The sequence below is a fragment of the Hemicordylus capensis genome, chromosome 2 (assembly GCF_027244095.1).
Source record: "Hemicordylus capensis ecotype Gifberg chromosome 2, rHemCap1.1.pri, whole genome shotgun sequence".
Classification (NCBI taxonomy): domain Eukaryota; kingdom Metazoa; phylum Chordata; class Lepidosauria; order Squamata; family Cordylidae; genus Hemicordylus; species Hemicordylus capensis.
Window position 1 is genome coordinate 202469919 of NC_069658.1, and position 17148 is coordinate 202487066.

At 43.1% G+C, this 17148-nt stretch overlaps 1 protein-coding gene across 4 annotated transcripts in view; it reads right to left on the reverse strand.

Moving 5' to 3' along the window:
• The window catches only part of VDR (vitamin D receptor), a 137912-nt gene extending 129880 nt beyond the window's left edge, over nt 1–8032 (reverse strand). For 3 of the 4 annotated variants that reach the window (XR_008317638.1, XM_053302580.1, XM_053302579.1), the window contains exon 1: nt 7933–8032. The gene's annotated coding sequence lies outside the window, so the exon portion shown is untranslated. The remainder of the gene's footprint in view (nt 1–7932) is intronic. The other variant, XM_053302581.1, reaches the window with a different exon arrangement.
• Nucleotides 8033–17148: the final 9116 nt, after the last annotated feature.

Genomic DNA, 17148 nt, shown 5'->3' on the forward strand with positions numbered 1-17148 from the left:
CTAGCAAAGTTTCAGTGGCCTGAAGATGGGAAGTCAGGTGAGACGCATTGTATTTTAGTTTCATAGGCAGAAGTCCTGCCCCTCTGATGTCACAACCAATATTCTGGCATGAGCACAACACACACACACACACACACACACACACACGGTGAATGTGGCAACACTAAAACACAATCCTGTAGACTTCAATAGGACCTGAACTCCACCACAGCCCACACTTGTAGAAACACTGCAAACAATATATGAATACCAAAAGCAAAGACCCCAGCCCCAAAGAGATCCATAAGAACATACACCAGCAAAATGAATGCCATGCACTGATCATGGAATAGATTTGTATAACCCATCACAGATCCCACCAAGGTCACATCCTACATGACAACTGATCAGAAAGTGAAGCACACAGGATTAACAGTGAGCAGGAAACACTCAGATTTATACACCAGACCACCAGCATTATCAACAGTCTTTCAAAGATCTACTGCTGCAACAGGACTTCACTGGAAGCAAGTGATCTTTGGAGAGTGAGGTCTGTTATTCTGCGATTTTCATGCATTTCAAGTTCACTGGCTAAAAGTTTCAGCATGTAGGAGAACCCTATTGCCCTATATAGCAAATTTACAGGAGGGCCATATTGGAGAGACCAATCCTCACTCTCAGAGTGGAATGTCAGCAAATCCTGTTAACAGATGTCCCCCACCCCACCCCACACGCTTCTCTTCCCTCTGCGTCAGCAACTTGGGCACCAGCTGGGGTCTCCAGTTGGAAGCTCCTATCCTACTGCAGGGCTTGACAAATTCCAAGCACCAGGGAGCCATGATGCCTAGAAATTTAGACATGGCACCTGGACTAGGATATTCAGAGGTAGATTTGTACCAGCCAGCTGTGTTTCTGTTCTAAGTACATTACTCAAAAAACGACTAAAGAGAAGTCCATTTGCCTTTCCCCTCCACAGTGTCTGTCACTGAGTTCAGTAATTTTGTCAAGTGCCTATTGTCTGGCTCTTAAATTTTTGGGCTGGTTTCTGGTTCCAAAGAAAATTTGTCAAGGTCTGCTCTACTGGAACACATGAGGGATAATGCTACGTTTCTCAGGGTTAATCTTCACAGGAACATAGGAAGCTGCCATATACTGAGTCAGACCATTGGTCTATCTAGCTCAATATTGTCTTCACAGACTGGCAGCAGCTTCTCCAAGGTTGCAGGCAGGAAACTCTCAGCCCTATCTTGGAGAAGCCAGGGAGGGAATTTGGAACCTTCTGCTCTTCCCAGAGAAGCGCCATCCCCTAAGAGGGAGATCTCATAGTGCTCACATGGAGTCTCCCATTCAAATGCAACCAGGGTGGACCCTGCTTAGCTAAGGGGACAAGTCATGCTTGCTACCACAAGACCACCTCTCCTTCCATAATTTCAACTCATGGTTTGCAAGAGCTGTCAATTTTTTCCAGAATTAGGTGGATTGGAGATGAGGCTAGTAACTGCAATTGAATACAGGACCAGCTAAAAAGTAGTGTTGAAATTCCTAGGTGCTAGCATATCACTACATGGATCTATGCAGCCAGGCTTCTGGGTTTTTTGCAGCTGAACTAAGTTTAATGGTTAAAGGTTAAAATGACACAAATGTGGGACTTTAGTGGTAATTCCATCAGCACTATGGGCAGCAGCAGCTTCCCAGAATTTTGTGAAGACTCCAAAATAAAGTTGACCTCAAAAAAAATAAAAAATAAAAAAAGAGCTCTTTCAGAAGGAAATGAAGGTTTTTCCAAACCAATTACTGTTGAAATTGATTCTGCAAAGGAAGATGAGTCATTAAACAATATATCTAGTGTGGGAGGAGAACACGCCACAGAACAAAAAGCCAGTCCTGGGACTGCTCTATCCAAAGACTTGTTTCTACAGAATTTTAGTATTGTTTACAGAACCTCTTAATATAATAAAGCCCATAAAAATGAGAAAAGGAAGCAAGAGAGGAGAGAGACAACTCTCCCTTTCCTACTTACCACTGCTTTAACCCCAAGTAGAATTCTGCCTGCTCACAAAACCCAAGGCATTCCCGTGCTCCCATTACTCCATCCGGTGCCAAGAAACCAAAGAAATGCCTCACCCTTTACACATATCCCAGACAGCAGTATTAAGAGACATGTAATTACCTCCTCCTTTGCCCATTGGGGGAAAGGGGAAAAATCTAATATCTACCCTTCCTTTTTAACACCAAAGGCTTATACAAACCCTTACTCCTTTCAAAATAAACACATCCTGGCCTTTACAAGATTTTAAGCCAGACATAACTTAAAAGCCAAAAGGATATCTGAGCTACAGAAGAAAAGGCAAACAGGAATGATGAAGATTTAAGAGCTAGTGTAGCATAGTGGCTAAAAGACTAAGATATATGTCAGGAAGCCATGGTTTTGTATCTCACCTCTGCCATGAACTAACGAGGCAGCATTGGGCAAGTTGCTCTCTCAGGCTTACAGAGGTGTATCTAGGGAAAATAGCGCCTAGGGCAAACACTGAAATTGCGCCAACTGTCCAAGCATCTGACACCCATCTTTGAGATAACTTTACCATAATATCAGCTGAAAAATACAAGTCAGGCTCGTTAATCTTTTAATATTTCAAAAACTATTTTAGCAGTCGACTTAGCCAGATCAAAAAATGCTGGAAAACTACAAGTGTCAGTATGCTGGGGCTCATAAAATACCCAAATACTATGTGGAGGTGTACTTGGAAAACTAAACAGAAGTACCTGTCTAATTCTCTACTATGTATTGCAGCATCACCATTACATAAGTTTTAAAAATAAATGGAGAATTTGACTTTTCCCAGATACTCTGAAAATAATTAAAGGATATGTAGAGAGCAAGAAACTCCCAGTGGGCCTTAATATAAAGGATTTCACACTGATTCAAAGACAAATTCACCATTAATAGCCATATTAACAAGACATCACATTTAACTCACTTATCACAAGAAGCAAAGTAAGAGCAAATGAATACAATCCTAGCTCATAAGCATCAGCTCAGTATTCACAAGCCCTGATTCTCTGTACATAGTGCCAATCTGAATATGTTTACAGTGACTTATATTATATATTATTATTTTTTTACCTGTAGCCCCTTCAGGGGGCTTCCTAAAGGCTGGGGGGTTTGCAAAGGTTCCTCCTCCCCCCACTGGCCTCTAGGGCCTTGCAGGGACCATTTGAGCATGTGCAGTGGCCATTAAAAAAAAATTTTTTTTTAATGGCCACTGAAAACAAAATGGCCACCGCGCATGCTCAAATGGCCTCTGCAAGGCCTGGCATGACCTAGGGCCTCACAGAGGCCATCTGAGCATGCACAGTGGCCATTTTGTTTTTGGCAGCCATTTTAAAAAAAATAATTTTAAAAAATGGCGCCCCCCTTCAAGTGGTGCCTGGGGCACATGCCCTGCCTGCCCTACCCCTAGATACGCCCCTGCAGGCTTAGCACCCCAACTGCAATATGAGGATAATAATACCCATCTCACCTCACAAAGTTGCTGTAGGGCTTACAACAAAATCATGTACGTGAAGTACTTTGTTGTAATCTAAAATGTTAGATTAATGCAACATATTGTTATTCTCTCTGCTATAATTTTGGTACAGTATACGACTCCTAACTGGAGAGTTTCGATACTATTTAATGGCCAACATTCTGTGCAGTGAACCCTCAACATTAGCAAGCTGCTGGATGTACAAGGCAACCGCCGGGGCTGTTGCAAAACTCCTTAAAAGGGCATATGGACACTTGTGTCACAAACCCGGGTTAAAGGGCATGGGCACACTCCTTGCCTGAGGCATGGGGTCATAGGTATGCTCAGGCTCCAGGGGGATTCCCCCAATGCACTGCACTCATCACACAATGCACTGTGGGATTTCTTGAGGCAGGGACAACGGGTCCTGGCCTCCAGTGATCTGCACTTCATGGAGCAGCACTGGATTATGTGGGTGCATGAAGGTGTGCCCACAAGAATGTAAAGGATCATTGGGGGGGGATAGGTGGAACCGCCCACTCTGCCCCAGAGGGGATTGTGTGAATAGGCTTAGTCTGTCTATAACTGAGCCAAGATTTGTATGCTTGTTATTTCTATTTCTGCTGGCCAATGGCTGTAATAAAATTGATGATGATGATGAGCCAAGATTTGTACCAGAAATTTTCAGCTCTGTGCTCAAGCTCTTATTAATCCAGTTTAGTTAGGTTCTTGAAGTACGTGGATTTTTAATAAGCCTGTCAAAGCAGGATCTGGACATCAGAACATTTGCTAACTAGTGAAAATTGCTCCATCCAAAGAAGCATGCGACAAGAACAGTGCTCTCTCCAATTGTTTTCATCTGTGTGCAGAATGAGTTTTATTCTGGGCGGCAGTGTGTGCACATGTGCATTCAGATGGGGCCTTCCTGATTCAACCTGAGCGGGATCTAAAATTAACTGAGCAGATATCAAAAAAAACTTGTGAGCGCGTGCATGCCTTAGGAGGGAACACTGGACCAGAGGCCTGCATGGTACACAGCATTTCTTTCAAAAGCAGCAGCCCATCCATGTTTATTTTTAAATGGGAAGCTGGAGCAGGGAGAAGAGTTTCAAAAGGAGCTGTCAATGTGTCATGAGAGAAGCTGATATTTGAAAAAGAGCCTTGCTGTGCAGGCACAAGCCCTTATGTATGCACAAAGAGGTCCATCAGATTGTGACTGTTGTATTAGTTAGAAAAGCTATTTTCTCTGACTGCTGAAATGTGCACTGGATTAAAATGGTTAACATTTAAGTGTTCACCAATTCTGAGTGTATAAATTAATTAAAATTATTGATCCTCATGCAAACTCTGTGAGGAAGATTACGAACTGAAACTGTTCAAGGCCACCCAACAAGTTCACAGTGGAGCAGAGATTTCGATCTCACTAGACCAGGCTAGCTTCAGAACTTTTATTATTTAGACAACCACAGTAAGCATATGAAAGTATGTTTTGTACCTGTATATAGGGGAAAAAGTAGTGGAACACTTAAAGTAGAACTATTCATTACACAGCAAACTAAGGGTTCCCAATGCTAGGTTTGTTGCTTAATGCAGTGACCAGAGACATCTGCATGAGCAAACCAATTTAAGTCTTCATTCCAGCTCGGGAAAAACAGAAATAAGCCTAGCCTGTAGTATGAAGTGCTTGAGTGAAATAGCTATGGGAAAGAATAAGGTGGAGGGTTAAGCAGCTTGTCATCCCTTACGTCTCTATTGTGGAGGTAAGCTATCCCTTACTTTTACAATACTGTTACCCAGCAGGGAAAGTAGAGATGCCTTTATGAAGAAAATGTTGCATCTAGAGGCTCCAGGTCTATCTATTCTCTAGAGTGACATTGTTCTTGTATGGGATTTCTTTCTACCAGTGCAGAATGTAACTACATGATCCAGCCTAATCATGTGGACAAACATTGCAGACATTATCAGGAGCACTGAGAAAGCAGCCATGGAAGAACAGCAACCACAATGTGCCAGGACCACATGGGGTAGTTTTGGGGCAACAGCAAGTAAACCTACAACTACAGTATGCATATGGCCAAATCTAAGCTCAAATCAGCCAGGAAAAGGTATAAGATGACAACTGAGTAAAGGAAATGGTGAATAGTGAGCAGCTACATTTTTAAATATTACAAAAGTATTATTCACATATTGCATTCTTTCAGTATAGTTATCAACATGACTCCAGCGCTTAACTGGAGCCAAGACTTGCAAAGATTCAACTATGGAGTACATGAAGCAGTAAAAGGAGCTAGTTAAATCTGACCATGAACAGAGTGATACCCACCGATTCTTCCGTACATGTGGTATAAAACGCCAACACTTGTGTGTCAAACATCATGACTTCCAAGCAGATTTGAGTCTTACCACCTAATTTTAGAAGTGAAACACTGCCAAAATTTGACAGATTTATAGTTGTTTGCATAGAACTATTAACATGGAGTCAGGTAACATAGGACAGCATGTGCCATGCAGGCGCTTGGAAATCTCTGCTGACAGAGGTGCTGGTGCAGAATTAGAATAGGTAAGAAGGATTAAAGATTTTATTGTGCCATAGTTGTTAACTATACTGAACCACACTCACAGGACTGTGTTTCAAGCAACAGTCCGAGTTTCCATTTGGTTCACACACAAAACTTTCTTCTATCAACAAACCAGTTCCCAGTAGTTTCTATGGCCTTTGAAAGAGGCCAATCAGGTTGAGGAAAGCTAGGGTAACATGTACATAACATGCAAGCAATATCTCACTGAATTCAATTATGTTCCTCCAAAGTAGTCAAACCACACTGAAGAGAAGCACTAACAAAAAATCTTGGCATTTTACAGGAGTAGATTACAAGGGATCACTACATGGACAGCGTTTGTTGTCTGGGATGCAAAAGGAATATTTTCCCTGCTTCATTATTTTAGGTCTCATAGCGCTAGAGTGCATAACAAGGCCCAAGCAGAGAGAACGAGACTGCTCTATAGTGTCAAGACCAGAAGCAGTAAGTGAGAAGTTGGGACAATGCCACATGTAAAGTTTTCCCATTCCTTCCCTAACCTGGTTTCAGAGAAAGCACTTACTGTATTCAATAACTTTAGAGAAGACAGCTGAAGTTAAACATGAAAAGTGTAATTTCCACCCATCCATCCAGTTATAACTTTTGAGGGAGAAGCAAAGCAAGACAGAGGAAATGGAGCCACCCACAGCTTTTAGAAAATATGCCAAAGACCTTAACATAATTATGACTGATCACAGGTTGGAGAGAAAGCCAATATACAAGATATTTTTGTCCATACTTGGAAAATGCACCAGGACAAGTATAAAGCTCAGACCAATTGAAGGTAAGAAACAAACACAGTATTCAAACAAACAGTTACTCTACAAGGTGAAAACCTTAACCCACCTAACAATCAAACAAGTACTGAGGGCAACAATCCAATCATAAATGTCTTTACACATATGTAGTCTTCATTTTCTTTACCCCTTTATACAAGTGCCCACACACAAACACGGATCATAACCTGACCAGGGGCTCAGGATTGACTCAGCCTTCCATCCTTCCGAGGTTGGTAAAATGAGTATCCAGAATGTTGGGGGGCAATATGCTAAATCATTGTAAACCGCTTAGAGAGCTCCGGCTATAGAGCGGTATATAAATGTAAGTGCTATTGCTATAACCCAAGGCACTTAACTTGTGTCAATGCCCCTATAGTTCAGTTTACTGTCCTGTTTGGCCTCACAGCTCACACAGAAGCTTACAACTTTTCATTTTCAGAAGTTAAGGTGGACAAATCAAGAGAGGGAAAGGGCTTGCTGAGCAGAGCTGCGAAAATATAACAGATATAGCACAGCATAAGTTACAACACACATTTTTTTTTGGAAAAGGAACCAGTCTTTTCAGAGGATCCTTAGCAGCCTCTCTCTTTCTGCCAACCCCTCTTCTCCAAGAATAAGTTCATATCGTACTAAGCAGATTTGATTAAGTAAAAATATCGGCCTCAGGTCACTATAGTCTTTGCTCTACTAGTTTCATTCAGTAACTTCAAGATGTTACTAACAGTTGAGAATAAAATGGAAAAAAAACCAACAACACAGAAGTTATTTGTAACAAGTAACTTTAGCTCTTGCACGACTGACTTAATTCACGGTGAACATCATGGCATTACTTATTAAGAAAAATAATTCATTCATACTGTTAACACGCAAACCTTCCCCAACCCCTTTACCCAACCACCCCCTTAGCCCCGCTACTGACTCCCCTCTTGCTTCCCTCCCACCCTTCCAGTTTAGCCACTTCCACTGTGGACCCTCCCGGTGGGCAGCCAACCCCGCCAACCAAAAAAGAAAGAAGGGGGGGGGGCGACGACTTCCCCGCCTGCGTGTTCACACGCACACACCAGGCACCCCAACTCAGCTCGGTACCTTCGTTCCCGCTCCCGTCCCGGTCCGTCTAGCCAGGCGTCGCCCTCTCCCCACCCTGTCCCGTAACTGCCTTTTGACTGGAAACCACCGTCCTCCTGGCCCCGCCTCCCCCGCAAGATTCCCCCAACCCTGCCCAGTAAGGGAGCGGGGTTCTGTTTCACCTCCTCCCGGCCAGGCCAATAGCTGTCTGTGGTCCCGGCTTCTAACCCCGCCTCTCTGCTCCTCTTTCAGGACGGCGCGCTCGCTCCCCCTCCCGTCCCCGCCTTCGTGTAAATAAGGGGAAAGCAGGCAGGGCACGTGGAGAGGGGTCATGACTGACTCCGTAGTGCCGTCTTTCCCAGTGGGCGCCGGTCTCACTTTACAGCCCCCCCGCTGGCACGTTGTCCTGCCGAAGGGGGCGCGTGACCCTCCCCTCCCGCTGCCACTCAGAACCTCGCCTGGACCACGAATTCTGTAGGCTTCTAGTAATATAGTGTCACGCAGTATTACTTGTGACAAGCTCCGTTCTTGTGCATGCTTACTCGAAAGTAAGTTCTTCTGAGTTCAGTGAGATTCCTATGGAAATAAGCACACTATTGCAGCCTGAGTTACTGCCACTGTGTTATGGTTATAGGCTCACGCAAGCAGCGTGCAGCTCCTCACAACTTCCTCCCCTTCAGCGCAATCAATCTAGAGAGCCTCTTGTTACTCACAGGGCATAGCTGTGCTACCGACTTATCCTGGGACCACCAGTCGTGTGTGTGTGGTGGTGGCAGTGAGTTGTTTTTGCTAAAAGTTGACAGAAATCGCCATTCCCCTCATTAAACTATAATTCACAGAATTTGGAGGAGAAAGGCTTTACAGCTATTGCTAAACTGGTATAAAACCAACACAAATCAATAGTATAGATGTGCCCAGCAATCTAACTGAACATGAAAGAAAACAGATTAAAACCTTTAATTCCCCCCAAAAGCAGAGGCACTCTTACCCCTGGACTTAAGGCCAAAGTCCAGGGCCTCCACACCTTGGCCCTGGGAGCCCCAAAATCATCTTTAGTCTATCCTGGGTGGTGTGGTTTGTGCCCTCAAGAACCTACGTGTTAGAAAATGATGCTTAGCTTGCAGTGGGGCAGGGGTGGGGGGGTCAAAGGTCTTTAGGTCCAGGCTCCAAAATTACATAGGTGCACCTCTGCCTAAAAGAGAACAGAACATGAGCCTAAAAGTTTCTGTTAAATCTGCATCAGAATGGAACCTATGAACAAACAGACAGCTGGGCAAAAAGGGCAAATGACAGTAAGGGAGATAGCACATATGGACACCCGGTAAGAGACTTGGTGTATAGGTGTCTAAATACCAGTGCCAGAAGCCTCTGAGCCAAGATGGGTGAGCTGGAGTGCTTGGTTGCTAAAGAAAACTTAGATATAGTGGGCATAATGGAAACCTCGTGGAACGGTGAGAACCAGAAGGACACTGTTATTCCTGGATACAAACTCTACAGAAAGGACAGGGATAGACAGTTTGGGAGTGGAGTAGCGCTGTATATTAAAGAAGGGATAGAATCCAATAAGCTAGGAAACCTAGGAGACCAGAGTCCTCCACAGAATAATTACAGTTGACAATAGGAGGACTGCAAGGAAATATGTTACTAGGGACGTGTTATTGCCCTTAAGATCAAAATGCTGAGAGTGACCTGGAGTTGGAGAAGCAAATGAGAGAGGTTTCAAAGACAGAGCTGTAATAATGGTTGACTAAAATTACCCACACATAGCCTAGGTAAATTCACGTTCAGGTAATGATAGAGAAGCCAGATTTCTAGACATCCTGTGCTAAACGACTGTACCTTAGAACAGTTGGTTGCAGAACCAACCCAAGAGAAGGCAACCTTGGACTTAATCCTGAGTGGTGCCCAGGACCTAGTGTGAGATGTCAGAGCTGCAGAACCATTGGGACACAGTGACCATGGTGTAATCCAATTCAGCTTATATGCGAGTGGAGCATTGCCAAGAAAGTCCAACACAGACTTCAGAAGAGAAAACTTCTCAAAAATGAGGGCTGGTAAAAAGGAAGCTGAAAGGGAAAGTCAAGAGGGTCAAATCACTCCAGAAAGCATGGAAATTATTTAAAATCCCAATAATAGAAGCTCAGTTGGAATGTATACCAAGAAGGATAAAAGGTACCACCAGGTTCAGGAGGATGCCAGTGTGGCTAACACTGGGAAGCTATAAAAGGGAAGAAGACTTCATTCAGAAAATGGAAGTCCTGTCCAAATGAAGCGAACAGAAAGGAACATAAACTCTGGCAAAATAAATGCAAGGAGTCAATAAGAGATGCAAAAAGAGAGTTTGAGGAGCATATAGCTACAAATGTCAAGGGGAATAACAAACACTTCTTTAAATATATCAGGGAGGCGGTTGGTCCCTTAGATGATGAGGGCGAGAAAGGGATATTTAAGGTGGATAAGGAGATTACAGAGAAGCTGAATAAGCCCTTTGCATCTGTCTTCACGGCAGAGGATACTGACTTTATACCTTCTATGGAACTGAGCTTCTCCAGCTTGGAGGCTGAAGAACTGGGCCAATTTGAGGTGACAAGGGAAGATGTTCTAAAGTGTCTTGAAAAACTAAAAATTAACAAATTGCCAGGGCCAGATGGCATCCACCCAAGTGTTCTGAAGGAATTCAAATGTGAAATTGCTGATGTCATAGCAAAAATATGTAACTTGTCCCTACAATCAGGCTCTGTACTAGAGGACTGGAAAGCAGCTAGCATAACTCTGATTTTCAAAAAGGGATCCAGGGGAATGTGGGAAATTACAGGCCAGTTAACTTAACTTTGGTGCTGAGTAAATTGATGGAAAGCATACTTAAGGACAAAAATACATATAAGAATGGGCTGAAGGAGAAACAGCATGGCTTCTACAAGGGCAAGTCTTGCCTCACTAACATTTTGGAGTTCTTTGAGAGTGTCAGGCATGTGGATAAAGGTGATCCAGCTGATATAGGATACTTGGGCTTCCAAAAAGCTTTTGACAAAGTTCCCCTCCAAAGGCTCTTGAGTAAACTTAGCAGTCGTGGGATAAGGGGACAGGTTCATGTGTGGATTGGTAACTGGTTGAAGGACAGGAAATGGGGGGTAGGAATAAATGGACAGTTTTCACAATGGAGGGAAGTAAGAAGGGGTGTCCCCCAGGGATCTGTATTGGCACCAGTGCTGCTCTTTAACTTGTTCATAAATGATCTAGAAGTTGAGGTAAGCAGCGGCCAAATTTGCAAATTACACTAAATTATTTAGGGTAGTAAATTCCATTTATCTGAAGATCAGGGAATTTATGACCATCAAAAGAATGCACTTTTTCACACAGCACCTTGTTAATCTATGGAATTATCTGCCACAAGATGTGGTGACAGCCACCAGCCTGGATGGCTTTAAAAGAAGCTTAGAAAAATTCATGGAGTTTCAATCTGCTCATTCCTCTTGCTGACCCTGCTGACTCCTCGCAATGTAAAGTGCCTTTGAGCTATTTGAGGGGGTTCAAAAGTGCCTTTGAGCAATATTTGAAGGTTAAATTTTTTTCTAGAAGTTCAGTCTGCTCATGTTTTGTCACACACTTAACCAGTTTGGAAATATCCTTTTGGAGCTCATTACAATCTGCTTTGATTTCACTACCAGTATCCTGTTTCACACAGTGGCCACCAGAAAGAAGCTTCTGGGGAGCCCAGAGGTGAGGGTGTGCCCTCTCTCTTGCTGTGTGAAATAGGATGCTGGTAGTTTCTTGGGGGCACAAACTACACCACCCCGGACAGACTAAAGATGATTTGGGGACCCCCAGGGGTTGTGGAGGCCCTGGACATCGCCCCCAAAGTCCAGGGGTAAGAGCGCCTCTGGCCTCCATTGCTATTTGTTTGTTTGATTACTGAAAAAGGGACACTTCGGGTTAGGTATGCCAACTCTCCAGGATTGGTCAGGACTCTGGAGTCTCCAGAAACTGGCATCAGTCTCCTGGAAACTATTTAAAGGCAATCCTGTAGATCTTAATGGCTTGATATGGGGTTGGAGGGTGATCTCCAGGAATACCTTCAATCAAAGCTGACAACCGTATTTCCAGACCACTTGCTGTGTTAAGCCCACCCATTCATGATGGGTTCTCTGTGTAACATAGTTTGACCTTCAAACAACAGGTGTGGTGACAATATATACTCTAGCCTCAATCAGGATCGATCATGACATGAACTCATAAAATCAGTATCTTGAACAGTTGTTACATATTTTAGGTAGGCTCAGGCTTCTGTGTCCTGCCACCTTTAGGAGCCAAGAAGCAGCAAGTAGGTCAGAGGTAGGCTGCTTTGTGGGACTCCAGTCCACTGGACCTCAAAGATTCAGAACCTGATAGAAAAATGAAATGAACCCTTTATTAATATCTGGTCTAAAAACTAGTTTATGAATAGTTGATTATTCCCTTACAGACAAGTTGCACTTGAAATCTGTCCGACAGGGTCCCAAGATCAATGTATCATTTTCCCTGTGTTCTTTTCCCATTTCCTTCATCTCTGTGTTCCAAATTGTGGTACAGGTTATACTACAGCATAATGTATTTAACTCTCTAGATTAAGATTAGCATAAAATATTCCTATATCATTAGTCACCTTATCACATATGCGAACTATTATTATAGTATGAATGATTACCATTTCCTTGTGAAACAGAACTGAATCAAGTTGCTAAACCAGTTGCAATACTTTTATTGGTGGAAACCACACTGGGACAACTTGACAGGACAACCAAAATAAAAACTGAACCAGAACATTTAATTATTTGTCCATAGGCATGCCATACTTGCAAGACATGCCCATAGACTGCATCATGTTATTTCTGCTTCATTTGCCATGTTTTTATTCCCCACATTATCCAAAGAGCTCACATGGGGTTCATTTTATGCTCACAAAAACTTGGCTGTTCAAGTCACTGTCTCTGCTTGCCTTTTCTCTATAAATAACATGTGTGTAGGGGCCTGATTGTGGCAGGGGGAGGAGCTTTTACCATACCCCACTCCCCACTGTCTCAAAAACAAAAACAAGTTCCTCACCACACATACTGTTTTTCCTGGAGGGAAAGCTCCAGAACCTGAGGCACAGGTTAGTTTAAAAATCCCTGGCATCTTATCTTCTGAGCCCATGTAGTCTAACTTTCTCCTCTCAAACTGAAAGTACATGATTTGTACTCTCTGTGTGGAAATCAACAGGTTGGTGAGGTAAGCAAGCCACCCACATGTGTGTCTTTTTGTCAGGAAGGAAACAATACGTCAGCATGTAGCGTGTACCAAGCAAGAATCCAAAGTATTTCACCAAAATAAAAGGCAATGGTTGTTTACTTTTGGACGGCTCAGGCATTGTTGATGGCATGTGGTTAAGAAGAGAGAGAGAGAGAGAGAGAGAGAGAGAGAGAGAGAGAGAGAGAGAGAGATTGGTGAGTCACTTCCCAAAAGTTGGAAAAAATAAACAAACCATGGGATCTATTTCCTTTCTTTGTTCAAATACATTCCATAAGGTCATCCTCCCAAAGTCCCAATGTTTTCCTTTTGTATATAGCTAAAATATATATTAACCTCCTGATACGTGATGCACATGCATGTGTGTGCATGTGCATGTACACACACACATACACTTTTTAAAAAGGAACCATGATTCTCAAAGCAGAGATGCTGTGAACTTTTCAGTGACTGTAACAACAACAACAACAACAACAACAACAACAATTAAACACCAATGAAACAAAGTAGGCCTACAGGAAAGAACAAGTCAAGAACCGAGCAGAAAAATGGAAAAATAAGCCACTGTATGGTCAATTTTTGCACAATATAACTGGAAAATCAAACATCACCAAGACCTGGCAATGGCTTAAGAATGGCAACTTGAAGAAAGAAACAGAGGGTTTAATACTGGCTGCACAAGAACAGGCACTAAGAACAAATGCAATAAGAGCAGAAGTAAAAAAAATCAACAGCAAACAGCAAGTGCCACCTTTGTAAAGAAGCAGATGAAACCGTGGACCACCTAATCAGCTGTTGTAAAAAGATTGCACAGACTGACTACAAACAAAGGCATGACAAGGTAGCAGGGACGATACACTGGAACATCAGCAAGAAATACAAGCTACCTGTAGCCAAAAATTGGTAGGACCATAAAATTGAAAAAATGGTAGAAAATGAAGATGCAAAAATATTATGGGACTCCTGACTACAAACAGACAAACACCTGCCACACAATATACCAGATATAACTGTAGTCGAGAAGAAAGAAAAACAAGTTAAAATAATCAACATAGCAATACCAGGTGATAGCAGAATAGAAGAAAAAGAAATAGAAAAAAAAATCACCAAATACAAAGATCTACAAATTGAAATTGAAAGGCTGTGGCAGAAGACCAAAATAATCCCAGTGGTCATTGGCGCCCTAGGTACAATTCCAAAAGACCTTGAAGAGCACCTCAACACCATAGGGGCCACAGAAATCAACATCAGCCAATTACAAAAAGCAACTTTACTGGGAACAGCCTATATCCTGCGACGATATCTATAATAATAACAGCAACAATATTGATAATAAAATTCAGCCATCCCAGGTTCTTGGAAAGGACTCGATGTCTGGATAAAACAAACCAGTCAATAACACCCGTCTGACTGTGTAAACAACAACAACAACAATAATACTTTTCACCTACAGTGCAGGATGGGTTTTTTCATAGCTTACTGAAAGCTGTTATGGGATTTTGGGAAGGGTTCAGAATCTCTACTACACAAGGGCCTCCTCACAAATCATGTTGAAGAGGGAGGCTATATTATCTTATGAAATTGTTTTGTTTATTCTGTGAAATTTTTTTAGTTGTTTTTGCTCTGTTTTATATTGGTTATTTTAAATTTTGTATACTGCCTAGAGATACGCATATTAGGCGGTATATAAATATGATAATAGATAGATAGATAGATAGATAGATAGATAGATAGATAGATAGATAGAATGATATTAGAGGCCAGACTTTATAATGTTCTTTTGTTCAGCATGTTTTACTTGAATTTTGAATTTTTACTACATTCGGCCCCTTGTTTTACAACCATAAGCTCTAGCTCTGCTTTTTTAGTGAACACATTAATCTGCATCTTTTCCCCACCTGAAGTCCTTTAAAAAAGTTTATCTTTTTAAAAAGTCCTTTAAAAAAGTTTATCTTTTTTTAAAACCTTGTTTCTTTTATGTGCATATTAACAGGTGAGTACAGTTCATAGAGGATTATGAGGTGAAATGCCCAAAATGTTTCTCTTTATCTTATGTTCCTTGGAGAATTGTGATCTGTGTCCAGGGATGAATGATTTAGAATGCTACTTTATACCAAGATCCTAACTTTGAGAATGCAGGAGAAAATGACAGACAGGATCCCCTCTGTACCTTTCACACTGGGGGGCGCTTCTCACGATCAACAAAAATCGGGCTAGCAGAGGCTAGCCCGATTTTTGTTGACCATAAGAACCACCGGGCTCGCAGCCGAGCCCGGTGGTTCTTGAGCGGGTAACCCGCTCGAGAACCCCTGGTAAAAAGCAGGTTTGCGGAGCGAGCACTCCAGCAAACCTGCTTTTTGCGATCGTGAGTGGCCGTGGTGCTCCTTCACGCCATGCCTACTCATGAGTAGACCCCCAACCGGGGGTCTCCCCAGTATGCCCTGCACACTCGCGCAGGGCATACTGGGGCTTGCAGGGGCTGTGTGGCCCCCGTTCCTCCCACCCCTCACCGGCTCCATCACAGAGCCGGCCATTGTGTGGGCGGCCAATCCGGCCGCCCAGGGCTCCCTGCCCGCTCGTGAGCAGGGAGAGCGGGCTTAGCCCGCTCTTCCCGCTCACCTGTAGAAACCGGGTCTCACTGATCATGAGACTCGCTCCTGGCACTACTATATTGTTTGTGTTTGTTTAAAAATATTTATACCTCACCTCTCCAGTACGCTACTGCTCGGCTAACTCAAAAAATAAATAAATAGGAACCCTATAAAACAATATAAAATTTACAGAAAACAACTAAAACAAACCTTAATTAAAACCAAATTTTGAATTGCAAGTCTAAAAGTTAAAATTCACCAGATACAAGCTGTAACTATTAAAGCACCTATCTAAAAAGATGGGTTTTCAGCAGTTTCTTACAAACCCTGAAGGAAGAAGCATAGTGGAGCTCTTCTAGGCAGGCATTCCAAAGCAAAGGGGCCATAACCAAAGAGGACCTGTTTGGCATAGTAGTTAGAATGGTGACCTAGGACCGGGAAGACCCGAGTTCAAATCCCCATTCAGCCATGAAGCTCACTGGGTGACTCTGGGCCAGCCACTTATCTCTCAGCCTAACCTATCTCACAAGGATAAACATTACCATGTACACCACTCTGGGCTCCATGGAGGAAGAGTGGGATATAAATGTCAATAAAACAAAACAAAACAAAACAAACAAACAAACAAACCCCACCACCTGGCTCTCTGTTAGTGATGGGGCCATGAGCAGGGCCTGAGATGCTGAATAGAGGGCCCTGGCAGGTTCATATGGGCGGATGCAGTCCAACAGATACCCCAATCTCAAGCCATGTAAAGCTGTAAAGAGAAAGACCAGCACTTTGAATCTAGCCCAGAAGCAAACAAATAACCAGTGAAGCTGTGCAGGACAGGACAGGTATAATCATTAAGTGGCTCACGCCAAAAAACATCCTTGGGGCAGCATTCTAGAGCAGCTGAAGCTTCCAAACTGTCTTCAAGAGCAGCCTGGCATAGATCGCATTGCAGTAGTCCAATATGAATGTCAAAGCAAGAGTGATTGAGGTCAGGTCCGACTTCTCCAAGTAGGATCGCATCTGGTGTACCAGCTATAGCTGGTAGAAGGCAGCCCTGCACACCACCGCCACCTGTGCGTCCAAGGACAGTGTCAGGTCCAGAACTACCTCCAGGCTACAAACTTTGTCTTTCAGGGGGAGTGTGACCCAATCCAAGACCAGATTTACCTCACCACTCAGAGAATAAGGTTGTTCACACGACCAAAATCCCTGGTGGCTAGGGAGGCAAGCTGAAGGTAGGTATACCTACCTTCACCCACACAATCTCCTGAATCCTTGTGCTGTGCTGTTGTGCCACACACACAATTGCCACACACACAATTGCCCAGCCTCCAGGAATCCCACAATGCACTGTGTGATGAGCACAATGGGTTAGGGATACGCAGAA